We start from the raw sequence: 27,918 nt of genomic DNA on the forward strand, positions 1-27,918 counted from the left end.
TGGAATCATGGATAGAAGTTTGCGAAACAAGGGTCCACTGTATGTGGAATAACATTTTAGAGGTAGAATTTCTGGGTCGAATGACCAGGTAGATCCATTTAGATTTTGGCGGGTATTTTCAGCTGGCAGGTCAATGGGATTCTGCCAACCCACAGTATACTTGTAGTGTAAAGGCTGGGCGTGCAGGGTGGAGAGGTGGCAGTCAAGCCAGGCCACTCTGTGGACATACATTGAGATTAGTTCCCAGATGATGAAACAGAGCTGGCACCCGAGACTTGAGTTGCAAGATCTAGGGCACAGCTGAGGTGGAGCTTCAAGGCCAGAAGGACCCCAGAGCACTCAAGGGCCAGAAGCAGGCCAGGGTGGCCACAGGCTGCAGGCTGGGAGCACGTGGCAGCCTGTGCATGGGACAGGAAGGCGGGCTCAGTAAGGCCTACATAGGTTTGGGATTTAACTGCTCCTAGAGGGTCCGTCATGTTGGCTTTAAAATCAGTCCTGGCTGTGAAGCGGACCATAGACCAGAGGAAGGCAGGGAAATAAATGAGGACCCACCGCAATGCCTGGTGCCAGAAGGGTGCGCTTGGGTGCAGAGGGAGGCGGTGGAGGTAGAGGAAGGCAGGGAGAGGAGAAGGCTCGGGGGTCATGGCACCCTCTTGGCTTTGCTGTTTAGCAGAACCGAGAGCTTGGGCAGCAACCACAATTCACTGTGCTTCGCTCACCTTTGTCTATGGAATAAGGAGAATCATTGCAGCGCTGTTTGGCAGTAGTGTGAATAAATGGTTTAATATGTGGAAAACGCTTGGTACATGCTAAATAAATGTCAGCTATTATTGCGTACGGAGCCGGGGAGGGCTGGAAGGACCAGGTGTGGACCTTCGTATCTGTCTCATTACCGGCTTCTTCGCGGTTGGAACAGCATTCTGAGCACAGTAGACAGTCATTAAATTGAATAAAATGAGGGATGAATAGAAATAGGACCCAGGGGAAAGGAAGAGGGATTGGGTGGTTGTCAAAGGAAGCTTCACATTACATGCATACAGTATATTTTAGAATGCATACAAACTCCCATTATATATATCATTAAAATACATTTTGAAAGATTTAAAAAGTATGTTGGCACAGCATATGCTTAACTGTGTCAGCAGAATTCTTGAGTTAAAGTTTTTCTTTCGGGTCTGATTTTTAGAACTAAACGTCAAGGACTAAGGTTTACTGTCCAAAGTTCCTGGTCCCCTATGCTGGGATGTATAGCTGTGCAAACTGTCTTATCCGTTGAACCCAGGAACTCGTGGTACCAAAACATTGCCAGAGAATAACGAATCTCATTTCCTAAGAGTTCACAAATCTGTTGTCATTGAAGGGAGTGCCTATAAAACATAAGACAGTCTCAAGAACCATCCAAAATGGGCATGGTGGTACACACCTGTAATCCCAGCCCTCAAGAGGCTGAGGCAGGAGGATTATTATGGGCTACCAAGTGCGCTCAAGGCCAGCCTGAACTGCCTCAAAAAGATTAAAAAAATAAACCCCATCCAAATCAATGAGACAAATAGCTTCCTATTGCAAATTAAACTGCAAGACCTGAAATTCCAGGGATCCCATTTTAGTATCCAACAGCCAAGCCATTCATTTATTATTTCTAGAAATAGTTATCAAGCAAGTACTAAGTTCCAGGCATAGTTTCAGGCACTTGAGAGCTCAGATCACATAACAAGGAGCCTTACCTTTGTGGAACTTGCATTCTACCAGAAAAGTGAGGGGAGGCAGACAATAATGAGCAATGTCTAGCATAAAATAAATATGTTAGAGCTGGGAAGTGCTGCGGGAGAAGTTAAAAGGCGAGCAAGCTAGGGTTGATGCTTTGCAGAGGGTTGTGATTTCAGATGGTGTGGTGTGAACTTTGTGGAGAAGGTCGCATTTGGACAGAAATGGATTAGAGGAGTTTTGTATTGCTTATGAGGGGTGAGTTGATAGCACACAGAAGCATCCACTGCAAAACCCCTCAAGTGAGGATGCATCAGAGGCTGGTGTGACTGGGCAGGGAGATCAAGAAGGCATGGTGGAAGGGGAGTGGGCACCGGGAATCTTAGCAGGGCCCCATAGTCCACTGCAAAGCTTCTGGCCTGCCATCTGCACAGATGCTAGAAACTCTGCAGGTTGCAGGTGGAGGGTGACATGATCTGGCTTACACTTCACCAGGAGCACTGTGGCTTCCAGGTTGAGAACCAGGACTGGGAGGATGGGTTTCAAACGCAGGGACCCGGCTGGCAGAGGGAGGGAGTGGTGGTGGCCGGTGGCAGCAGCGTACCTGGTGAAGATCGGTCATGCCCTGGAAATACTTCGCAGATATCTGGAAAGTGGAAGCAACAGAATTTCCTGAAAGACTAGAGAAGCTCAGGAATGCCGCCCAGGATGTGTTGAGACGAGATGCTGGTGATACCTGCACTTCCCGGGGGTTGAATCTGTTGGATCTGAGTCAGGAGCACAAGAGAGAAGGTGAGATGGACCTGCAGGTAGTTGTTGCCTTTGCCTGCCGTCTGTGTGGCAAGAGCCGGCATGAGCTCATCCAGGGAGACAGAGTAGAGACAGCAGAGGCAAGGACGAGGCTCTGAGTCATTTCAACGCCAAGAGCAGGAAAAAGTGTAGGAATTAGCAGATGAGGAGGAGTCTCAGCTGCCAGGGAGGCTGGCACAAAGCCAGGGAGTGTGGCACTCCCGATGCTGCGGAGAAGAATGGGCATCGAAGAGGAGAAGGTGACGAATGTTTGGCCAGAACTGCTGAGACGTCCAGCCTGAGAGGCTCAGCCCTGGCACATGGAGGGGAGGGCAGGAGGCTGCCTCTGTGGTCCCTGAGCCCACAAGGGCTCCTGACTTCCAGGAGATGAGAATTGAGCAGCGTGGACAGTGACTCTGCCAGCGATGCAGCCGTGGGCCTCTGACCTCTTGACACCAGTTACATTCAGCCGGACATAAATGGCCCTTTGGGAGCCCCAGCAGATGAGATTTCTTTCCCCTTTGTTTCATATGCTGCTCAGAACCTCTTGGATTCTTGTTGTTTTCATTAAGAATCCCCTCTCCACCCGCAAGCAACACAGACTGCACCATCTCTGCTCACAGTTCGCTCTGTTCATCAAGGAAGGTCACAGACATCCACGTGGCTCAGCAATGGCCCAGAGTCCCCACCTTGTTAGCCCCTTGCCTGATGTTCACCAGCCATACCCCCACCTCCGCCCATCCTGCAGGTGGGAGCAGACCCAGCCTGTTTTGATGCAAGGAGATAAGGACACAACATCTAGGATCTGTGCCTGTCCAGGAGCAGAACACAGTTTGGGCTTTGCTTAAAGCGAGCCACTCGCTGGATGCCATGGGCTCCAGGCACCTGCGGGTCCTTGTCATTCCCAGGGACCCCGCTGGAAATCACAGCAGCACGTGGCTGCCAGTCTCAGGAGCATGCTAGGTGGGTGTTTCCCATAGATGTTGTGCATGGATGTCCCCTTGTGTCATGCTGAGCTGGCCCCGTCCGCCCTATGCAAATCCCACATACTGTAATGTCTTACCTTGGATAAAGGCAACAGAATTCCAGAAGATTGGCATCCTGCCAGTGAATGTCCAATGATGATATCATCAACTTTTAGCTTGATGGCCATTATCTTCCTTAAAGGAATGCTACAATGAAGTATCATAATTCCCTGATTTGAAAGTGTATCTGTCTACCACTATGTGGCTTAAAATATTCTTTTATAGTAAAACATTCTTCTCCTTTGAGCAGCAAAAGTGTTTTCTGTCGGACACTCAGCACTTACTGCATCGTGCTATATGGTTACAGGAGCGTGTGTATTCTGACTGATGTAGGATCTGGAAATTAATTTATGTTTTCATGGGAATGAGATACAATAGTTTCCAGCCAGGCTACAAATTGAAAAAATTAGTTTTCTTCTCTGGATCCAGTTGTCTATGGATGTTCCAAGAGAGTAGATCCTTAGTCATTCTATTTTATTTTTTAGTTGATTTTTCAGACAGGGTCTTGCAATATAGTTCAGAGCCTTGAATTCACTATGCAGCCCAAGCTGGCCTTGACCTCTTGATAATCCTCCTGCCTCAGCCTCCCGTGGGGCGGTTATGTTTTGAATGGGAGTGCTGTAGTGATAGACACCAAAAGGCTTCATTGTGCCCATCAGTGAAGCCTCTTGGTGTCTATCACTTTTTCAAATCTAAGTTCAGGTTTATTTGTTCACCTTAGGGGACTGAAGAAGCCCCTCTGTCACTTCGCAGGGTTGGCTCCCTGAGGGCAGGGGACCGAGCTTGGCCCATCTATGTGCACTACGCCTCCTGGTGCAGTACTTTTGGACTCTAGCAAGTTCCTTTCATGTCACTCAGCTTCTGTTTCATCTGTATCCAGAGGAAATAGCCTGCATTGCAGAGTTAGGTGAAGATGAAATCTTCCGTGTCACGGTCTTGGCCAGTGTCTACGTGGGTCAGGCGTCAGGGACAGCTAGGTTGTTACTGTTCTTCTCCACTGATGTTTCCTCTTGCCTGCAGTCGGGGTCCTAAAGAGCTGGGTGTTGAGCCCTGGGGAAGACCTCAGCATTGTCTTCTTTCTCCCTAAGTCCTGCTGTCTGTCTTCTGCTGGTGACACCCAGTGGAAATGGAAGTGTCCTTCCTCTTAGGAGGAAGTCCTCCAGGCTTGGGGTCATGGCAGGAAGGGCAACCGGTGGCACATGCAGGGCCACTTCTCTTCACCACCACAGCCAGGCCCTGGGAGCAGTGGCAGCCGTGTGCCCTGTTGGATGCAGAAAACGTTTCCCTTCCTTTGACTACACTCAAGTCCCCTAGCATGGCTGGGGTCTAGCCTGTACCACAGGTCCAGCTCTGGGCTTCTCTCCTTTGCCTCTGGACTTCAAACAGCAGTGCACTCCACTCTGCTTACATCCCTGGGTGTTCCTGGTGTCCGCCGCTTGCCCACTGCGGTCAGACGTCCTGAGTGTGGAGGCAGTGTGTGGGGGTGGAGACGCACTCTCCCGTGCATTCAGCCTACTGCTTCTGCCAGGCCTGGCTCCTTGCAGAGGAGATTAAGACAAGGCCCTGCATCTCGCCATGTATTGACCATCTCTTAAATCACCAAATCCTTGTAATTCTGCTTATTTTCAGTAGAAGCAGCCTGACCAGAAAGTCTGCATGAATTGGCTAATTAACAAAAAAATACTTGTGTCTGATAAAAAGAAAAAGAACATTGGAATTTTGTTTGCTGTGTGTTTTCAAATCACCATCTGTAGCGTGGTTCCTGTCGGGCTTCCCTCAGTGGAACAAAACCAAATCTCTGTGTGCGTGCATGTGTGTTACCCCTCCAGAGCTTGGCAGTTTTGAATTTGTACGTTTTACTCTAGTTGTGTAAACTTGTTTCATAACCATAAAGACCTGAAGGTAGTCTCTGAGGTCTCATGTCTGTGTTTGGCATGAAAGAGGTCCCAATTGATAAAAAATCAATTATTGATTCAAAAGAGGAAAAATACAGAGCTGCAATGACATTGTCAGGATTTACAGATCTCATTTTAGTCAACTGCGTCTATGACAGTCCAACCAGGGACACCGTGCCGGGGAAGCCCGGGGACAGAGCTCCTTCTATGAATGTATCCTCTTGTGCTTTGCTTGCGGGGGAGCCGCAGGTTTGGTTTGCAGATGTTCTGGTTTTCATTAGCAGTCTGGTGGTGACAGCTAGCTTGAGTTCCCTCCTGTCATTGCTCGCAGGAATGGTGCTGAATACTCAGAGGAGGCATGACGCTTTGGGGATGGCAGTGACTTCATCAGTGTGCCCTCACCCAGCCCTCAGCCCTCTGGGCAGCAGGTCGTGCTGGGAGAATAACGCTGCCCATCCGATCCGTGTGGCTGGCGCGTCGGGCAGACTGGGAAAGCGCCTCCGCCTGTCTCCGCTGGTTTCCCAACAATCACATTCTCTCTGCCTCCTGCTGACCTTCGCAGTACACACAGGCTACTTTTTGTCTTGCCTTAGAAAGAATTCCCCTTTGGTCCTTCACACTAGGATTCTTGCAGGCTTTTTTCTCCGTGTCTTATAACTCCATACCACCCCCACTTTTCAGCTTCACCTCTCTGCGATTCACCCTTTCAGGCCTGCTGAATAAAGGCTCCCCTTGTACTTCCTGATGCTTTTATCCTCTCGGTCCACAGTCAGTTGAAAAGAAGAGCCAGTGCTCAGGGAGTCCCACTTGATGACGAGTTAAACTCCCTAGGCTGTAGTTTGCTTTCTCATCTGTAAAATGGGGATGAGTGTATTACTCTCCCCTAGGGTCCCTGTCATGTTAAACGAGACAGTGCCCATACAGTACGCCCAGTGATGACGGGTACACAGTCACCACTCAGCAAAAGCACCATCGTCACCGTGTCCTCTACCACCAGCGACTCCAGGAGCACCCCAGGTCCACCTATAGTTTTGCTATTACGTTCATATGTTAAACCTTCAGGCCACAGCCCAGGTCTCCTCTGAAACTCATGTAATGTGATGCCAATGTCCCCCTTCTATCTATATCCTGGATTCTTAAAGAATAATCGTCTTGACTCTCATTTTCTGTAGTCTCACTGCACATTCATTTGCCACGTTGGGTTTGACAGAGCAGCATCTACATATTATTTCCTTTCCTCACCTGCCAGCGCTGTGGGCCTTCTGCTCTCTATCTGACATGGGACCACGTTTCAGATCAGAGACAGGATATGTCTTATTTAAGACAACCAGCTAACAAGACATACCCTTACAATTCAAACCCAAGTCTTCTGACTCCAAATCCAATATAGTTTTTTGTTTGCTCTGTGTGGAGCCATTTTTTGGTGAAGGACCAAGCACTTTTAATTGTCTACCTGGGAAAGCAAGTTTTAAGCTCTTGGAAAGCAGCTGTTTGTCCTGAGTCTCTCTCTGGAGTATATTTAGCTAGTCTCCTACCCATGCTGTAGCTTGTGCGGGTTCCTGATTTCCTTCCTGCTGTCCTGTAGGGCAGAGGTTTGGGTCATGATATGTGGGCTGGGAATGGAGTCCCAGCACAGGGGTACTCTGTTCAGTGCAGGGACACCAGGTATACTGTGGGATGGGAGGTAGGTAGAGGAGATAGCAAAACAGGAGCTGGGCTTGCAAACCTGGCACCCTCTGTCCCCACAAACTAGGTTGGCTGTGGCTCTCCAATGAATCTTTTCCAATCCATCTGGCTCTGTAACTTCTTATTCCTGTTATCTGGGTAGAGTAGCTGTGGGCACTGAGTTCCTTTACTCATCTGTTAGCCTTTCATTCAGTACAAGCTATGTGCCTGGTGCCTGTTAGCTGCCGAGATGAGAAAGATGGAGGACCCTGCCCAGTGGACTTCTGATGGACTTCCGGTTCTGATGGACTTCCGGTTCCGGGTTGGGGGACTCACAGGGAGGAGGGGCAGAGTTGTTCTCTGACCAAGAGAACAGCATTCTTAGCTCAGAGAGAAGAGTCTGCTCCAATCTTCTAACCAAATCCACCATCTCAGGATGTCTAGGCATGGAGTTGCCAGCCTGTGAGCATTAAGACATATTGCCTCTCACAGTCATGACCCCCCAGTACCCCTACAAGTGAGAACACTTAGCTCACCGCGATGGATAACAGTGCTGGGACTGTGAAAGACGCCAATTTCCTTCCTCAAAGGCTTCAAGGAGTTTGCCAGTTAAGCTTCATCTTTACTTCCTCTGAAGTCTGCACAAGAAAGCAGATGGTCACCAAGGAGTGTGGTGTTGGATCAGCAAGGAACTTGGTCAGCCTGATTAAGACCACAGACAGGAGCAGAGGAGTTAGAAGCTGGCTTCAGGAGCTCCATCCCTGGCTTCATCCACTTGATCTCTCCTCTTCGACAGACTGGATTTTGAGAAGGAACCACAGGAAAGGGAAAGCAAAAGAATTCACACTGCAGAACTGACTGCCCCAACTACAAACCCCAACTACAATGCAACCCACTGGCTGTGAGTTTTCTCCTGGCTCCATTGTTGGTAACAGCAAGTGCAGGCCACACGCGCTTCATTGTTTCTAAATCCAAAGCTGTGCCTCGGACTTTACTACTTAACCAGACATTGGCAAGCACCAGCCTCCAGCCAGGAAATCTCCTAGTCCCCAAGAGTTACAGGTGAGCTCTCAGCGGGTTGTTGTTACTGATTCTGGTAAGCTTTTCAAAATACCCCTGATGCCTTGCCAGCGAGCTTAGATATTTTAATTTCCACTTAAGCTGGTAGGCAGGGATGGTATGCTCTTTGAAGTTCTGTGGTGTTAGAAGACACTGGAAAGTATGTGTGGCGAGGTATTTCGGGTATGTTTAAATTGTCAGTTATTGCTCCTTCTGTTTATGCCTTCAAAGAATGTTGTTATGGAGGTCATAGAGATTTGACTGCCCTGCTAAGACTGGAAAGCTACCTTCTTCGGATTTGAGCAGAAATTAATCAGAGTTGTTTTGTACCTCCAGCCTTCCAGAGAAGGGGGCTTTCTGCCCCCCAGAAAAGAGAGAAGAGGGGCTCTCCTGGGAGTGACCTTGAGAGGGGTGTATGCAGCACTGGGCACGAGGGCCACCCAGGAAAGACCCCTTAAAATCAATCAGTGCTCATTGTGGGCAGCTGGGGGAAACAGAGGTCCTTTGGCCCATCAAGCAATTTGAGAACAAATCACTGGGAAGGTTTCTGACTCTGTGGAGATTTGGGTGAGTTAAAAACAAAATATCACTTTTGTTTAGGAAACTTTTACATTCCATTGTGTTTTCCCACACATGCCTTAAACTTGCAAATGCCTCCGCCATCAGAGCTCTGGCCCAGCTCTTGCTTTCTGGGCATCTGAGGGTGCCAGGTGCTGGGTCAGGGTCCAGGGCTGCTCCTTCCCAAAGGAGCACTCTTGGGATCAGACTTTGCAGCAGACGCCATGGCCGTGATCTATGTTAGAAGAGGAGCTAGTGAGGCAGGTTCTAAGTTGCATGAGGTGAGTGTCAGTTTTGATTGAAGATAACTTTTGTCGGGCGCACACTGTACCAGGTGCGCGGCCGAGGGTACTCACCACACATCACTTCCTTTGGTCCTCGCAGCTTTGAGTAGCTTGGTGTTTTCACTGCCAGTGTCACACCTGAGAGGACGCAGGGGCGCAGAGCAGGGTCCTGGCCCATTTTATAAGTACGAGCCCAGGTTGTTTTTTTGGAAGATGAATGATTTAAGCATGCTGTGAATTATCTCAACCTACTCCTTCACCTTAGGATCAGGTTCCTCTCTTTACTTTCACAGTTAAACCTGCTTGAGGATTTTGCACATCCCTGAGGCATCTGGGCCGTGATGGCCTGTGAGGAAAGGAGCCTCAGTTGAGCCAAGGACGGGGAAGAAACACTCATGTGGACTGCCTTGGGTGGCTTCGCCTGGGCCCCGGAAGTCACAGTCTTCTTAAAAGCACGATTGTTTTGAGTCATGATTTCCTGGTCTCCCTTGTACCTGTGTTTTGTTCTACCCAATGGGTTCGAGGAGAGCGCTGGGCTCCTGTTCTGGTGGCTCTGTGTTTGTGAAACCGTGGAAAGCTCATGGGTGTGATTCAGGTCCTCCAAGGAGCACCTGAGCACTGCCACAGGCTGTGTAGTGAGCGACATGGTGGGGTGTTCACCAAATACCAGCTAGAAAGGCAAAGAACTGAGGTGAGGTTGAGCTTTCTGGGCCTCACTTTCTTAATTTTCAGTGTGACAGAGCTGTACAAAGTGAGGTGACACACATTGTAAAAGTTAGTGGAAACTGCAATCTATGGTAGTAACGAGACATTTAGTGTAATGGCCACCAAAGGTTAATGGCTCACTGATATGGACTTACTTTTTTGTTTCGGTCATTTTGAGACAGGATCTCATTGTGCAGTTCAGGCTGGCCTTGAGCTCACTTTGTAGCTCAGGCTGGTCTTGAACTCACAGTCATCCTCCTGCCTCAGCCTTCCGAGTGCTGGCATTACAGAAGCATGCACTACCACGCCCAGCTGGACTTAACTATTTTTAAATTTATTTCCTGTGAACTTTAAAAATGTACCTAAAGTATGTACAAAAGCAAATTTAAATAGGACCCAAGAATTTAAGATGAAAAAGTTCACGTTTCTCTTCCCTGTGCCATACCGCCCTACCCCAACCCTACTATCCAGACGTGGCTAAGTTTTATTTAAAAAAAGAATTGCAGTAAATCTTTACACGGGTTTATCAATGACTGCTGTTTTGTTAAATTATCTTAGTTGTAAAAACAATGTAACCACTGGGCAAGATGGCGCCTCCTTGTAATGCCAGCACCCGGGAAGCTGAGGCAGGCAGATCGTTGGGAGTTCAAGACCATCCTGAGCTACAAAGTGAGCTGAAGGCCAGCCTGAACCTCATGGCAAGACCCTGTCTCAAAAAGATAAAAAACCAACGAAACAAACAAACCATTATAACCATATAATCCTTCTTGTTGAGAAATCTTATTTGTAAGAAAGCACAAGACTTAAAATTTATGCATGGTGAATTTTCTTTCCTTCCCCTAAAAAATGAGTAGGGCACTCTGCTAGAGAATACATTTGAATTGGAAAAATATAACTGTCAGCAAGATAGAAACAAGTAAGTATTGAAATAAGCTTTAATTCTGGGTCCTTTAAAAATGACAACAAAAGTCATCTGAGGCATTCCTGCTTATAAATTCTTTTATGAGATTATTCAGGTTTGGGAGTCTGGAATGCTTATTTCCCTCTAAATTTTCAGTATTAAGAAATATAATGTCTTACAAAGCATGTGAACAGGACTTCCTGAACTTCTTGTTTTTTATGTGTTACTGATGGGATTGTTGTTATATAATTCTGTGATTCTTTGGTTTAGTGAAATGAAAAACGAAAAAAAAAAATGTCAGGGACTTTCCTAAATCAACTGAATTTCTCTATCCTTTATGTTGCTACTGCCTCCCATTATAGACGAATAACTCTTCCTATCAAGGCCAAGACAATTGAGATGTATCATTTTGAGCCAAGTTTTCTTTGGGTCCACTCCAGGTGGTGATAAATGAAATGAGTGATTCTGGGGTTGCGTTTTCCTGTGGAACCTCACTTTCGGGTGCCTGAGAGTCTCCATGTCCTGCTTCCTAGATTCTGCTTCATGTTAGAAATTATTCCTGTAATTTTAACGTCAGGGAAGCAAGTCTTGGTGAGGAAGGCTGACCCCGCTCTGTGGGTTCGCACAGGCAGCAGCCTGTTGAAGAATGTCCAGTACTCTCTCCCTGTCCTCAAGGCCCTCTGACTGGTGGAGCTGCCACAAATAGAGGGCATGTCCCGGCACCAGGTCCACCTGGAGGGTTTGTGCATCGCTAGAGGGACCCACCTACCCTCAGGGGTTCTGATGCAGCCAATCTGAGGCCCTAAGAATTTTCGAGTTCTCAGAGCTGCTGCTGCTGGTCCAGGCTCCACACTGTGGGAACCACTGGCTAGCACATTATGAAGTCATGGCAAAAGGGGAGTGCATGGCTAGTGAGGGAGGATTGGGATACTAGCTTTTGGCTATTGGCCACCTCTGCATTTCAGCTGCCGTGGAAATGGAGAGGTATGTTAGACTCCCAGTGCGTGGAATGTATACCCGTCTTATTTGTCTACATGGATGATGGATTTTAAACATACACCACAAAATGATGTCCATGCGTGCCCTGAATTATGAGTCTTCTCATTTGTACTGCTTGTTTTATGAGTTTTTAGAAAGACGGGTATGGTGTGCTGGACCCTCCCCTTCTAAACACTCTCCACGTTTTACGCCTAGAATGAAATCATCCGCCTTGCATTTAACTAATGGAAACTTGCTCAGCGTGCCAATCAAGGTTCTACGTCCCTGAGACAGAGTTTCCAGAGGACTGGAATTCTGTGCAGCTTTTATTCAAGAAAGGGGATGGAAATGTTCAGATTTATGACACTCTGATACATATTTTCCAAAGCTTGATATTTAAACAACATCTAGTACATTGTATCTGAAGACATACACCCAACTGCAACTTGGTGAGATAAACAGTTATATTAGGTATTTCTTTCTAGCTAGCTTTTACATCCTCATGTATTATTTGTTGTTTATAAATCTTTATAATTATTGATGTATCAGCAGCAGCATTAGCTAACTTAATGAGTGGTCATATCAACCATTGCTGACTGATTTATAATAATCTCAATTATCACTCTAAGGACAAGTTATTGCTTTTTTTATTCATGCTTAAAGTGAGGCTGATGAAGGATTGGATAATTTGCCCCAGGTCCCTTGCAAATAAGTAGCTGAGCAGTTCTATGACTGGCTAAGCCCAAAGCCTAGATCCTCCCCACTGTGTTATTGTCTTTTATTAAAACATACTTTTTAAACCATTATCTACACTTGGCATTGTTAAATATTAGCTCTTCCCCCAAGACCAGTCTAAAATAGTCAGCTTAGTAATCACACAGCAAAGGCAGAAATAGCTGAGCCAGCATGGAAAAGGTATAAACTGGATATTAATATGTAAATGTTTAAGTCAGCACAGAAAATAAGTTTTTTTCTGTTTTTTTGTTGTTGTTGTTGTTGTTTGTTTTTTTCGTTTTTATTGGTACCAGGGATCGAACTCATGACTGCCTGCTTGTAAAGCCGGCGCTTATGCCTCTCAGCTAAATCCCCAGCCCCAGAAAATAAGTTTTATGAGAGAAAAACCATGTTTGTGTGGGATGGGACTGCAGCTTTTCTCTCACTTTTTAGGTGGATCCAAGGGAAGAATGTTTTCGGAGCACCTTAAAATGGAAACAGAAAGTCTTCTTAAAACTTAGGTTGAAAAGGCTTAGGTTTAGGATCTGTTCTAGAGGATGATTTTGTTGTGAGAATTGGGTGAGACCGTCAGAGAGGATTTGCTCCAGCAATCCTGGTAGAACCTTGGTGTTGACGGAAATGCTGATAGCCCATGCTTTTTATTAAAGCCATCACCCATCGCCTGGGACCATGAGCATTTGAAATGTGATGGTACAGGTGAGGACCTGGGTTACTTAACTGAAACGTAAATAGCCACACACAGCCAGTGAATGCGGTGTAGGACAGCCCAGGGCAAGTTGAGAAGCAAGAGGCAGAAATGGAGGCCGAGAGCCAGGGCTCTGGACTTGGGTGGAGAAAAATTCCTTTGTCAGGCCTCCGGGAAGGTGCTTATTGCTGCAGTAGGAGGATATGAAGGGCAACTGGAGGATGTGTGGGGTTCTGGACTGGGCAGACCAGGACAAGCATGGCACTCAGCAGAGGGAGGGAGAAGGCTGAAGGGAACCTTCTGTGGTGGCAAGTGTGGCAGGAATGAGTAGCCGGGCGAGGGTGGGTGGAAGCACAGCGGCGTTTGTCAGCTCCTCAAGGTGTCCAGCCTGGCAGAGAGGAGCAGCTCCTTTCTGAAGTGTGTGATTCATGTTGGCATAGGGATGTCAAGCTTGAGATGTCATAGGGACAGATGTGTATCCTGAGGCCGTACCGGAGATGCAGGTTGGCAGATGGATCCATTTACTATTTGTGCAAAGGTGGCAAAGTTGGTGTGGCTGCCAGGAGCCATGTCAGTCAGACTTCTGGGTGATATTGCATATGTGGTGGGAAGCTTCTAGAAGGTTCCAGAAGGAGAATGGAAGAGTTTCATCAAACTGCAAAAATACCATTCTGAATGCAGTCCAGAAAGTAGACATTAGTAAAAGAGTCAGAGAGGAAGCCAGGAACTCGGTGAGGTTACTCCGTATGCCAGGTAGAGATGGATCAGGACAGCAGGGATGGATATGGAGACAGTGGTGAGAGTTGGGGGAAGTATTTTATAGGTAGCCAATGGGTTTGTTATTGGAGGAGATATGTTGTGAGAGAAAGAGGGGTACCGGCGTTATCCCAAGGTTGTTTTTTTCCTGAGCAATTAGTGATATCATTTGGATGGGACTGAATACCAGGTTTATAACTGAGCTCACATTTTGCACACATTAAGTTAGAGGTTAGGGGTTCCTGGTAGATGCTCTCAGGGGTCGTCTGGAGGCCACTGAACCTGTAATCCTGATGATTTAGTGAGCTATGGTTTAAGGTTTTGAGAACAAGACCAAGCCAGAAGAGAAAGAGAAACCGAATGCTAAGAGTATTCAAGAGTGGGGTAGGGGTTTTTGGAAGTGGAAAGGTCCAGGGTCCCCTTTGGGAATGAAGGGGTGGCCCTGGGGAGGAGCATGGCATTTTGGGTATGGCGTCATGGGGACTGGAAAGGTGCCTTTGGAAGAGCCCCTCATCCGAGAGTGAGTGACGGGGATCACTGAGGAAGAGCCCCACACCAGGAGGTGGATGTGGTACCCCAAGAAGGGAGGACAAGGGACAGGGGATTGTCGGAAGGAGGGAGAGGGCTCCAGGGCTAGGGGTGTCCACAGCAAGGGTGTCGAAGTCCACAGGAGGACTTCGTCGTGGCGTAAGTCACTGGGTGCCTGCTTCTTGTGTCCTAAGCTATTTTGGGGCCATTTAATCGAGATTGCAAAGCCTCTGGGTTGAATAACAGAGCGGGAAGCGTTGACTTAAATTGTTTTTTTAAGCAAGCATAAATGTCAGAATTTAGGGGAATTAAATGCTGAAAAAAGATGTGTTTCCTTTGGAAGGGGGAGCCTTTTCTCATTTGCCTGTAAGTATTTCACACATAATCATACGGCTGCCTTTATACATGTAAGATTTCCTTTTATTTATGATACATACCATATTTTTTCATTGAAATGGCCAGTATTGGTCTGTTTGATATTCAGTGTTAGTCCCCTTAGATTTTTAGCCATTTGAGTGTTTACTTCAGAAAGCAAGATTTTCTATTATTGTCACTGAATTATAATGTACCAGTGGGGAAATGTAATGAGCTATCGAGCAGGCTTCCTTCGGGAATGATTATCCCAGAGACAATTTTCTTTCCTTCTCGCTTACCGCCCTCTCCCATCTGACGAAATCAACACAAGGACAGTGAGTTAAATGAATCAGACTTACAGCACGTTAGAGATCCAGTTCTTGGACTAGAAGGTTCACATTTGTTTATGGATAAGACTTTACATCACGTATCAATCTACCAGTCCAGCCTGATCCGAAACATATGCCAGGAGTCAATAGTTGCTCAAAAAGTTAAAATTGGAATTCTTTCCCTGAGTCTTGTTTATGGAAGAGGGGCTCCTGTGCTGTGGCTGGTGATTTTTCCTTCTGGAAGGATTGGCTGCAGCTGTCACAGGCTAGGGTGGGTCCATGTCTCAGTGATCATGGAAATGAAAACAGGCCATAGCACGAACTTACAGAGGGAAGCTTGGATCGGAAAGTCAGTGCGAATGGGAAGACCCCTCAGCCTGAGGAGGGGAGGAGGGCACAGCTGTGCCCCAGCAGATCCGACTGACCATGCACGAGGGGAGGAGCGAGTTTCCAAGGGGCTGCCGAGGGGCCAGTGTCTGCTCAGTCATCCTCTCAGGCCAGGTTTGCAGCCTCACCGAAATTCTATGGCTTGATGGGCAATCGGGTGTCCAGGAGAGGATCCTTGCCAGGTCTGCGGCCTCCGCTAGAATCCAAAGTGGTTGCGGGTCAGAAGAAAACACAAAGCACACTTTTGATGAGCAACAGGTTAAGGGTCTGGGTGTTCGTTTGTCCCCTGACCCTCTGAGATGAGCCCTGTAGTTTGAGTTTCTTGTATGGTTCATTCTAAGAATGGGAGCCTGAGCATGGGGGAAAGAGCCTTGGGGACATTGGCAGTAGGGAAGAGTATACACTTTTCATGGGCAGCCGCTGCAGCATTAGACCTGGAAGTGCCCCTGCCCACTGTCCCTGGAGGTTCTGAACATCTTGAAATCACCCCATTGTTGGAGGTGCTGGGGCAGTCAAGGGAGATGGCCCACTCTGGCCCCTCTGATCCCACATGGCAGCTCCGGACTGGATGACAGTTTCTTCGTGTGGGTTGCCAGTACCTAAGGGACTTTTGACACTCCTGCTCCAGCCACTATTTCTCTGTTGCTCCCAAAACATCCATGTCTCTGGTCTTCAATGGCCTTTTATGTTTCTGAGAAGCCAGAATGTACCACATCACCGCTGGAGCAAGTTCCCCTGTGCTGGTGTAGACAGTGAGGCCCTTTCCTCCCACCAGGCTGCGCCCAGCGTGAGCTCTCAGCCTCCGAATCAAGGCCTGACTGGTCATCTTGCTTCTCCTCCCCTGCACGCAAAGCTTCCCCCCAGCATGTCTCAGGGACAGAGGCGTGTGCCCTCTCACGTACTGTACTGACTGAGCATCCTTTCAGGACCTTTTGTTTTCTTGACCTTTTAGTTATGTTCTTTCATCCTATCCAGAGCTCTAAACTGAGGTCATAGAAGGTCAGAGTTTTTTAAAAATTGCATATCGATCAGATGCTTTTGCTCGGAAACTCACACACTTTGCTTTCTGGATCTTTGCAGCGGTGACCCAGCGTCCAGTCCCCTCGCCACGTATTTTCTTCTCTACTTTCACTTCAAGGTTGAGGGGGTCCCAATGATAGGAAGAACTGTAAACAAGGACAGCCCAAGAGTATTAGGACAAACTCGGATGACTCAGCATTTTGGCCTTACTCCTGAATTAGGGTTCTTCAAGACCTGCTGTACTCCGCTCAGCGTGCCAGGGTTCAGGGCTCCTAGGTCTCTCGGAGAAAGGACTCGGGTTATGAGGTCTGTCAACCCACTTTTTATGGAAATGCCTTTTATTGCTCAAAGCACAGAGGAGGTCACGTGGGCAGAACTTAATGACATTATCATGCTCAGGGCGTTCGGCTCGGCGTCAGTCATTTCTTAGAGTAAGTTCCCTACTTCTCCTCTGCTTGACAAGTTCTCCTGTCACTCACAGAGCAGGCTTTCTTCACCGGAGATACGGATGTTTTCTAAGAATGAATGAATCCTTTGCAACTAAGGGTTGGCACATGGAATGTAACCGTATTAAAGAGCTAATGCTTTCCTTGAAATATGCGCTACTCACAGGAGATTCGGAAAGTAACCTCCTCTGAATGATTACTATTTACACGTAGTCAGGCGAATGTGTTATTTCAAGATTTCCAGGATATAAATATTGATGCAGTTGCCTTTAATAAAGGAATTATGGACATACATGTCTGATCAAAAATCGTATTTATTGTATATGAACACCGAACTTGTTTTTATTTGCCCTTGAAGGTTGGGAAGCATCTGGGGAAGCGCCACCCCCACCTCTCGCACTGTTGAGGCAGGTCCGTTGGCCACCCCAGCATCATTCCTGTGTGAAATTCTCCTGTTCTCTGCCCCATCGTAAGGGAGGCTGCGGAAGGTGAATTACACTGGAGAGTTAGTTTCCCCACGATGATGAGCACGTCACACCCCAGGCTGTAGGAAGAAAACCAGAAGGGCTTACATACTTCATCTTAATCTTAATCCCTCTCCGGGGCTCTTCAGATCTCTTCCTCCCTCCTAAACTGTCTGGAATGCTCCCAAAGTCCCTTTGTTGGAATGACCAGAGCCCCACGGCTGCGGGACCTGCTTGCACTCATTTCCGGAAGGACCAGGTCCACCCCTTGGCGTTCTAAATGAGGCCCAGTGATCTCGGGGTGAAAGAATGCAGCAGTGGTGTCAGTGGGGATCTTGTGGAGTAGTACGGAAACTCCGCATTCTTCAGGCCACTGGGCTGCCAGCACATTCCTCTCCGGTGAGGTGGAGGAACCCTAGTAGCCCGGCTGGGGTTTGTCAGCCTGCGGTGGGGAGCTGCTGTTTAAAAATACATTTAATTATATTCTTTCTCTCAGTAACATTGATACCATTTTTAGCCCATTACAAATACTGTGATTTTCATTTAAATCACATCTATTATCTTATTGACCCAGTTTTTATTTTGTAATCAAAATGTTCTATTTCTAAGTCGCTTAGCCCAGAATCTTTTCTCGGAAAGGTTACAGGCCCTTTGTGCCACTTTTTGCCCTGTCCGTGGCTGTGTCCAGATGGGCCACATCTGTGTCCCTGCAGTAGAAAGGGACACAAGGCACAAGGTGTGTGGGTTTGCCCGGCTTCAACTCTGACCTTACATGGGACCTGTCATCTGGGAACAGTTTTTGGTAAATGGATAGGAGGAGAGTTAAGAAACCCTGTTTCTACTCAAAATGAAAGAAAGAGGAGTTTTGGGGTTTTTTTAAACCTTCTTTACTTTCTCCTTTGTCCGCCTGTACCTCTCCCACGACCTCCTTTCCAGCCCCCTCTGCAGGCTGTAACGCGGAGTCTCAGCTCATGTGTACCCGGTCTTGCTCTTTGATTCCCTGATGCTTATAAGATCCCTCTTATTTGGGGTCTTTTCTGTGTTTCTTTCCCTCTTGCTTTCTTTTTCCCCTCTACCTTTCTTCTCTTGCTCTTAGCTTCATAGCCCAGTTCTTCATTTCTCTCCTCTGCTGAGACCTTTCTAGACAGAAAGCAAAAGAGATGCCCCAGACTCTGTTCTGCCAGTGTTAGTCACCAGTGCTGAGTCAGGGTCCTGAAAGATTTTTCTCACTTCCTTTCTAGACATTCATATTCATTCATATTTTCTCACTCTGTCTCTCTCTGTCTTTGTCTCTGTTATATCTCTGTCTGTCTGTTTTTTTCTCTCTCTCTGAACCCCTGAACTTTGTACTGAGCTATATCCCCAGCCCTTTTAAAATGTATTTTATTTTTTTGAAACACAAAATACTTGCTGAATCACCAACTTGCCCTCACTGGGCATAAACTCGAAATCCTCCTGCCTCAGCCTCCCAAGGAACTGGGATTACAGGTGTGACTTTCTTTTCATGTTACGTCTCACTGTCTTTCTTGACCCATGGCAGTACCTGGGCTTCTTCCAACAATAAGCAGAACTTTGAGAATTTAGGATTTAGTACCCTTTTTCCTTTGTGGAGCTAGGGGTAGGGTGGGGTGGGGAAGAAACCTGAGAGTGACTTCCTCTGAGATTCCAGGGCAAGTGAGTGGTAGAACCGAGCCACCCATGCATTGCCCCATCAGATATGGGGGTTCTGTCCTCACCACCCTCTTTCTCAGCTAGGAAGATGCCGGGTCCGGCTTTTCTTTGCATTTGTTTTTCTCATTAGCTCTTGATTTTAAAGTGTGTTAGAGTAACTGAGTCTTCAAGGTGACACGTTGGTGTTGAATGAAAACATGTCATGGGCAGAGTCCCTTGCAGGCTTCTCAGGGATTTTCTGAGGAATGAGCCTCGGTTCCAGGTCATTCCTGTTGGTGTTTTTATCCCTCCGAGGCGACAGATGACTGGGACATGTAATATTCAAGCGCGTGCTCCTTCCTGCCTGCCTGAGTCTCCCTTTTAATCAGGAAACCACACTTAAAGCTGCTTCCTGAACTCTGCCCAGCATGTCAGCTTGGCCAGGAAGGACAGGGAATTCCTACTGGTAGCAGCCACCGGGGGGACTCAGGAGTAACTAGAGGTCACGCTGGAGCTTCCCAAGGGAGCCACCAGCTGTAGGGAGGGCATCCCGAGCCCCGGGCTGCCCTTCTGTTTCCTGAATTCCCTTCCTGGTGGAGGACAGGCAAAACCCAGGCCACCCCCAATGCCCCCCAGTCGGTGATCCTGTACTTTGAGATTGTAGCATCTACCAACAGCAACAGTAGTTTCTAATCGAGGAGCCTTGGCATAGTGTTAACTTCTATCCTGAAATAAGGATATTAAAAGCAGCAGTGTTAAAACTGTCATCTCATGTCATGGTCCTTTTATAAAAACAAATATATTTCAATCTCAGAAGGAGGAGAAATTGCATTTCAGAACAAAGGGATCGTTCTCTAACCTGTCTGCACACAACTTCAGGAAAGACTCAGGCGGCATCACTCAGATTTGCATATTAGGTCACAGGCCCACAAAAGCTGTGGCAGGGAAGTAGCATTGATCTGCGATCCTCGGGCCCCCCCCCCCCCCGTCTTTGCTTTGTGGCTGGGAAGTCCCTGTCTGCCCAAGATGGAGCGGAAGGAAGACAAGGGGGGTGGTGTCTATAGTGGTGCCCCGTGCCGGGCACCTACAAAGTCAGTGCTCTGCAGAAAATATTTATTTCCATCTTTTCCAGCATCATCCTCGCAGCAGAGAGGTAAATTCCCTTGCCAGTACTTCAGGGTGGGTCCTCAGGGTGCTGGCCTTCATCGGCTTTCCCCACACTCTTTGGTCACTTTAATCTGAGCTTCAGCTCTGCAAATCTGCAGCTTGACTGTTGTCCAGCATCTCCCAGGTGACCCGGGGAGGCTCCTTTCCCCTTCCACTGGAGGCTGATCTGCAAACACAAATAGCAGCACCCTTCCGTGGAGACCAAGTGGACATTTGCAGATGTGACATTGGCGGGCCAGTCTGCCCAGGTCCCATTTCCTCCCCATGGTGGGCACAGGTGAGGTAGATGTTTGAGGTGGCAGTTGTGGTGTCCACATTTGTAAGGCACACAGAATCAAATCCTTGGGGACTGGTTGAAAGAACTTATTCCCACAAGGTTAAGGAAAAGCCTGTTTTCTTTCCCTGGCCGTGTTTTTTCTCTTTGGATGTTTCTCTTTGTTCTGGGGTGGTGATGTATAGTGGTTATGAACCCAGTTCAGGAGCCAGGGTGACTGGAAAAAGCTTTTCCTATTACTAGTTTTGTGATTTGGGGCCATTTGTTTGAACATTCTGTGTTTCTGTAGCATGGTAATAATAATAACATTTGCTACATAGGTTTTCTTTGAGGAGGAAGGGCTTGGTGTATGATTACTGTTTAACATCATTGCTGATATTACTGAAGAAGTTAGTTTGTGGTGGATCTGGAAAAGTAAAAGAAGCAAGTGGGAAGAATTGATTCTTACCCTTTGTGTTTCCCTGTTGTAGAATTCAGCTCTCTGCTGACCTTGGGTTTCCACTTGTTACTCTCTCATGTTGACAGGTTTTCAAGTTACGTTCTGTTTAGATTGTTTTAAACTGGTGTGTAGTTTTGGCTGGTTACTTCCTGGTGACCTCTGGAGGAATACTTTCCATCTGAAACTGGCTGTGGCTCTCCTTATCAAGTTACACCTTTTGGAGAGGTTTTGTTTGTGATCTGTGACCCCAGCCAGCTTTTCTGCCTAACGTCCCCATCATTGGCCTTTCCTCCTTGAATTGTTCTGTTTTCATTTTCATGTTTTGGTGGTGCTGGGGAATCAAACCCATGGCTACGTGCACAGTGTGCAGGTCCGCTGCCACTGGACCACATCCCAGTGTGACTTCTTGCATTTGGACTTGGGCTTCTGTATCCCTGCTCTTGATACACCACATGTGAACCCATCTGCCAGGTTCTGAGAGATGCCATGGTGCTTACAGAATAATAGTAGAACCGACCTTGCAGCTAGCTTTTCATGTGCTTCCTCACATTTCTCCAATCCCAAAGGGCAAAGTAGCAGCTGCCCTAATTTTTCCCATTACTCCATCCCCTGGAGAAACTTAACCATTTTATAGTGAAAGTCAGGGGCAGTTTAGTTGGTATTGAGGGCATCTTTCATGAGGAAGGCATTCTGCCCCTCTGAATCCTGCAGTGTGATCACCTTTGGATTTCCTCACTTACCTTACAGGATACCTTATAATTAATATTGACCATTAAATATTTTCCTCTAACACAGTCCAAGTTCCTTGGCCCCTGAAGCAAGTGAATGTACCTGCCACCTCTCTATGGTGTGATGAGAAATTGAAACAGAGCTGCAAATTTCCTTCTGAGACTCTGTCATTTTAGTCACACTAAAGGCTTTTCTCTCCCAGCTCCACTGCCTCTTGTCCCTGTGAGTACAGGTTTTCTCCTAATTCCTGTCCCCTTTGCAGAAAGGATAGTGTGATTGGACCGTGAGTGTGTCGCATTCGTTTATTGCCATAGAGAAGTCAGACAAATGCTAGGTTTCCAGGGGCAGAGGCGAGGCAGCTGGAAATACTATTTCTAGCTTTGTAATCAGGGTTTTCCGCTGAGTAGTATTGCAGTCCACTGTCAGAGCTGTGCTGCAGTTTCTGCAAAGACGTGGATACCTGTGCTGACCTGCAGTGGACACGGTTCATGCAGACCCCCAGCCTCCTTCCTAGGGCTCAGCCATGCCGAGTCAGTGACAATTTCAAGACCTGCCTGTGAGAAAGTGTGAGAACTGCTCAGTTCTACCCGTTTACAGAGATGACAGGAATGCTCTCTTCTCTGGTTTTGCAACAATTGGTCTACATAGTCTAAAGGTTGCCTAGATGAGAGCATTTTTGTTCCAGGAGTTCCAGTCCTGCAGGTGTGAAGATGCGCTACTCTCCCTCATGGCAGGAGAGTAGCTCAACGTTAGATCTAGGATCTTGGATTCCAAATGTCCTTTAATTGGAATCCATAACATAGGTGTGAAAGCAGCTTCTAGAGGGGACAAAACTCATTGGCTTTGTGATTCCTTACCAACGCCAGGCTAGGGCCATGGAGCCGCCACGCTGCTCCCGGGAGCTCTCGTGTTGCAGATGCTATGATCCATTCTCTGCAGGGCTCCAGCTCCGGCTTCTCAGTCTTCTTCCCTGAGCAAATGACAGCTAGGCCCCCACCCCGACCCTGGGATGCAAACATCCGAAGGCCTGCCTGACGCGCCCCACGGTAGCCATCTGGCCCTGTTGCCATCCACCTGTGTGATGAGAGCGTCTGTCTCCTCCAGCTCTTGTCATCAGTGCAACAACAGCTCGGCGGCTGTGATCATCCCGCAGCCATGGTAGCGCAGTGCCTCGGAGCCTGCCCTGTTGCCATGTCTTCTCCGTCTCCTGATAAGTTTATGCACTGCTTCCCAGTGCAGCCCTCGAGCCCTCCTCTGCTCTGGCTCCATCACAGTGCCCTTGTCATCATGCCCACATCTTGTGACATGAGTGCTGCACCTCTGCAGAAGGAGTGAAGAATAGGTGTCTCACTGGCGGGATGCTGCCTAAGAAACCCGCTGTGCCCACTGGCCAGGCACCACCTACACACTGTGTGGGGGCAGAAGAGAGGCAGTGGCGCAGAGGCCATACTGGTCCTTAGACCAGGACAGTCCCAGGCAAGTAGCTGCTTCTGTTGAGTCTCCGGCTCCATACGTGTAAGTCAAGGATACTCTGCATCATGAGGAAGGAACCAGGAAGGAAGTGGGTGAACACTGGGACCCAGGGCTGCATCCCAAGCCTGAATGTAGTACAGACAGGTGGCCTTTAGGGTTGCAGGTTCACATAGCCATCGCTTTCTTGGGCCCATACAGAGGTTTCCCCAGCCCTTTGTATGTCCAGCCCTTGCAAACATTAACATTTCTGGCACAGGCCGAGGTGGCCTGGCTGCCTGCGGGATCAGCATCTCCATGGGCCAGGAGCTCATTCAGGATGCATCCTGGCTGCCTCGGCCTCTCAGGTTCCAAAGGCCAGCAGACTTCCTGTACTGTCCTTGCCTTCTTAGCAAGGAGTGTTTGTGTGCTTGTTTGGTTTGGTTTTATGGCCTTTTTATTTTACTCTGTGAGGGTTTGGTCCCTTCCTTTTCTAACCCTTCCTTTACCTCCACTCTGAGTCATCAACAGATGAATGCTTAGACGGTCTCTCACTCTTCAGCAAACATTTACTTGGCGCTGTAAGTAAATCAAAGCCAAGGAGCCCAGCCAGCTAGTGTGACTCTGAACTCTGGGAATGTAGTTCAGGAACTACCTGCACTACACCGCTGACCACCCTTCTGCAAGAGTCGGTGTCATCACATGGACACAGTTAATGCCTGATACCCACAAGTTAAAGAAGGAGAAGGCTATTTTGGATCACAGTTGATAGAGGTTCCAGCTCAGAATCCACTGGCACCAAGGTGGGACAGCATGGCAGAGGGGCATGGCAGAGGAAATCGGCCTATGGCATGGCAACAGGAAGCAGAAAAAGTCAATCGGAAGGGAAATATAACCAGGGTCACGCCCACAGTGACCCGTCTCTTCTGACCTACTAACAGCAAGCCGGCTGTAATGCCCCTATAATCTAATCACCTTCCAAAGGTCCTGCCTGTGATCCCATGAGGCTTTAGGGAGACATCTAGATATAAACCAGAACAGGTGCCCTGGCTCTTTGCGGGGAGGCATGGGGGAGGGCAGCTGACAGCTGGGCAGACTCCAGAGGGCCCCTTGCCCATCTAACTTCCCTTGCCCAGGGTCTCATCAAGGCTCCTTTCCCAGACCTCACTGCTATCTGAACTCTACCGTGCTGTGTCATTCACAAAGCACCTTATTTTCTTTTACCCTCAGAGAATGGGGAAAGCACAGTTGCTTTTATTTTCCCCATATTTTAATTGGGGAAACCAAGAATCTTCTGAGAACTTGGAAGTAATGTTCCAAGATGTTGCCTCTCAACCATCTATTTCTCCCTAGAGAAGCTACCATAAAGTAGCTTCTGTTTTGCAAAGAAACAGTCCCGACAAAAATGTTTCCTAGAGAGTTGTGATCAGCAAGACACAAGGAACTGTAGGTTTCCAGGACCCAGGTGAATGGCGGCTCAGGAAAGATGGGGGACAGATGACCCCGACACTGCCAGTGATGAAGCAGCCACTGTAACTCATTCCCAGCTTAGGTCGCTCATGGCTTTGCTTGCCCTGAGTTGGATGAGTACAGAAAACATCACAAAGGGTTACAAAGAAAAGTTTAGAATCTCATTGTATCTAACTGCTGCCCCCTCAAGTGGCATTTTTGTAACTGTTTTATAAATCAAGATTCATAAACAATTTCCAACCAGCTACTTTGACTCCTGTTTGACTTGGTTTTCAAGCAGATGCCTCCAAGTCCTTTCAAGTGCAGAATTATGAAAATCTGCATTTCTGTGTGCAGACACAGAGGGTCAAGGTAAGCCAATCAGTGATCCATTTTTCAGATGTCTTTTTAGTTCTCCGAAGGGTTTTGTCCCCGTGGACCTGATCAGTGAACTCCTTGCCCGTGAATGCTAGGAATGTGCTAGAGTCCTGAGTACAGCAGGCTTTGAGTTAGAACACCGGAGTTCTAGACCTCAGGTAAAGCCTCAATTTCATCTTGTCAAGCAAAATTTTATGAATAATGATAGCTTAAAAATTTTGGAAGCCCTTTATTAATAGAAAAGTGATTCAGATCTTTTGGTCTCTTAATATTTAGGACAAATATGTAGCTGTATTAGATGAAAATAGTGTAGGATAAGAATTCCTTTTCATACCTATACATCAGATACATAATGTGAGTTCTATAGATTTCTTCGATGCATTTTATTCCTGAAGAGTTCAAAACCCTAGCCCTGATTTATCTGTAGTCCTTATCTGTGATCAGTTAACCAAGTGGCGAGAACAGAGTGCTAGTTAGCAGCTAAAAGCGGCTCCTTGAAGTGGACACTGGGGGGTCTGTCCCTGAGTTTCCTGTTCTGGTAAGATAGCTCCTATCTGGGTCAGTACCAGCACTTGGATCTTCTGTGTGTGCACTGAGGTCAGTCCTTAGAGAACCCTTAGTGGAGTCATGGATTCTTTCCGTGTGTGTGCAAGTTGGCTTCACCCTATTCCACAACCCCAGATCACACCCAAAGATTCAACCAGCTATTCCCAGATGGCTGTGCTTGGTCATTAGGAGAATGTGGGCGGCTCAGCTCAGTTTGTCCCCACTAAGGGAAAGACACCTTCAGATGGCCCAAAGCATCTCTGCCTTGCAGACATCCCTTTCCATGAAGCACCATTTACCAAGGCCTTATTTTCTCCAGGCATGCAGGCCAGGAGACAGGGCAGTGGGTGACTGGACAGAGTGCTTTACAACCATCTGGGGAAGACAGATGAAGTAGGCACTGGGGGAGGAAGAACTGCACGTGATGGGTTTGGAGCCAGAGAAAGTGGTTTGGCAGACAGAAGTGACTCCCAGGCACAAGGATATTTGGGGACTTTTGAGGTGGCCGCATGTAGCAGCACTGGAGCACAAGGTCTTTCAACATGCTTCTGGCAGTTGTCTTCATCCCTAAGTTACCAATGGGAAACCCAAGCCCAGTTACGTGGTTTGACCCATTCATGTTGGGAGGCTTGAAAGAATTCCTGTCACCATTGTGCTCTATCGAGCGGGACTGGGCCCGAGTGATCTCTGCAAGGAGCTGGGCTTAAGGGCTTGCTTTGTTTCATTCAAAGGGTGTGCAGCTGGTGGAGATGCTCCTGGTCAGGGCGCTTAGTGATGGCCTACATCCATCTGCAGGGAGAATCCTCGTGGCTACTATCAGCCTGCTCAGCCCCAGGGTGCGGGGCTGCAGAAAACCCCGCAAGTTGTATGCAACCTACACCCCCAGGCTGTCCCTGAGAGGTCCTGGGTACCTGGGGGACACCCTGGGAAGTTCTCCAGGGTTTCCTAGGCTGCTGAGGCTGCTCCGTGTCTCGGGCAGCCCACCAAAGGTCACACACTCTGTAGTCCAGCAGCTTAGCAGAGGACCTGGGCCATAGGACTCCGAGTTAATTGATCACCTTGGGAAAACGACTCGGTTGAAGTTGGACGCCACAGGATGAGAGACAAATGCCTGAGCTGATTAAGAACAGCCTTCAGCGGAGAGCTCAGCCATCTCGGATCCTGCATGGGAGCAGACAGGATGTAAATGATAAGTCATAAATAAATAAAATTCAAGAGTGAAATAAAGACCCTTTAACTGTACCATCCCTCACAGCGGTGGTGTTTCAAGGCAGAATTAGCCAGTGTGTACTTGACATTGAGACTGGATTGAGACTCGGATGCTTTTCAACCAAACACTGTTAGCCAAGCCCTGTATAATAACAATACTGAGTGAAATAATGGACTGAGCGGGATCTGAAGTATTGAAGCCAGGAGACTAAGCTGATTTTTCAACATAGCCAGAATTTTAAGGATTAACGTTTTTAGTCAGGGTTCCACCCTACAGGAAGCCCCTCAAATAAGCATCAATACTGCCTTGTTTCTCTGTTTAGCATGACTGCTTTATCTCTCTGTCTTGTTGTGTGTTCCTGGATCTTATGAATGGCAGGGTTTATCCAGTAGTCTATAAGATACAAATTAAGCAGACAAAATTACTCTTCAAGTCCTTAGAAAAGCACCAGGTTAGAGACCAACATGCAGTTCCCCTATTTTTCTAATCTGGTCATATTTTTTCTCCCTCAAGCACTGGAATAGATCATTAACTATTGTTTTTGTTTGGTTGAAGCTTTAGTGGGGAACGTATATTAGAAGCTCATTTAATCCATTTACGCATTGGCCCGTGCATTTTTTCCCTCTGAGGGATGAGTGCCCCCACCTCTGTGCTCTGTGAGTCCACTGCTGAGCCCCAACCTGTCTCATCAACTTGTTCAGAAGCCTGTGAAAGGTAGTGTGCTCCAAAACAGGTAACTAAACAGCATTTGGACAGGTGAAACCTGAGTGTGAACAGGAGAGCTGTTTCTGTGAAAACTACACGGCTGCCTTAAGACTTGTTAATGTCAATTTGTTTTTAAAAGGGAGAAGTAAGTTAAATATCTACAAGATAACTAAAGGAACAAGATGAAAATCATGAAAATTTCCTGGTTCATACAGGAAAGAAGGTTGAGAATTCCAGACAGTGGATCCCATCTTGAAAGACAAGGCATTGTGTCTACACCTGGTTACCAGTTATAAATGAGTATGCACTCATTAAAAAATATATATATGTATGCCTAAGGCATGAGAGTGTAATTTTTCTGATTCCACACTTAAGCCAGTTTTTTAGATTGACCGTCAGCCCATCCTGATCATGTTGGGTGAGAGGACTTTTGTAGTGGCTGCAGGCAGGCGCATTGCACACGTATATGTGTCTGCTGAGCTTAGCAAGGTGCTTGCAGTGGGTAAACTCAGTGGAGGAGGGAACGGATGTGCACCTCACTTAGCGTATCTCGGGGGCATGAACTGACTGGGGGAACCTGGGAGAGCCCTCCTCACAGGAGCTTACGTGTGACTCAGTTCCTCTCCCTCCTCTCTTCTTTCTCCCTCTCCCCTCC

The 27,918-nt window shown here is 47.6% G+C and overlaps 1 protein-coding gene across 5 annotated transcripts in view; it reads left to right on the forward strand.

Moving 5' to 3' along the window:
• The window catches only part of Samd4a (sterile alpha motif domain containing 4A), a 198,638-nt gene that overhangs the window by 63,626 nt on the left and 107,094 nt on the right, over positions 1 to 27,918 (forward strand). The window contains exon 1 of one of the 5 annotated variants that reach the window (XM_063247936.1): positions 7,452 to 8,140. The exons of the other annotated variants lie outside the window; for them this stretch is intronic. The gene's annotated coding sequence lies outside the window, so the exon portion shown is untranslated. Of the gene's footprint in view, positions 1 to 7,451; positions 8,141 to 27,918 lie in introns of those variants that run through there. 5 annotated transcript variants of the gene reach the window in all.

This window comes from Cavia porcellus, unplaced genomic scaffold, assembly GCF_034190915.1.
Source record: "Cavia porcellus strain 051 isolate PalLab524CR breed Dunkin Hartley unplaced genomic scaffold, mCavPor4.1 scaffold_1, whole genome shotgun sequence".
Classification (NCBI taxonomy): domain Eukaryota; kingdom Metazoa; phylum Chordata; class Mammalia; order Rodentia; family Caviidae; genus Cavia; species Cavia porcellus.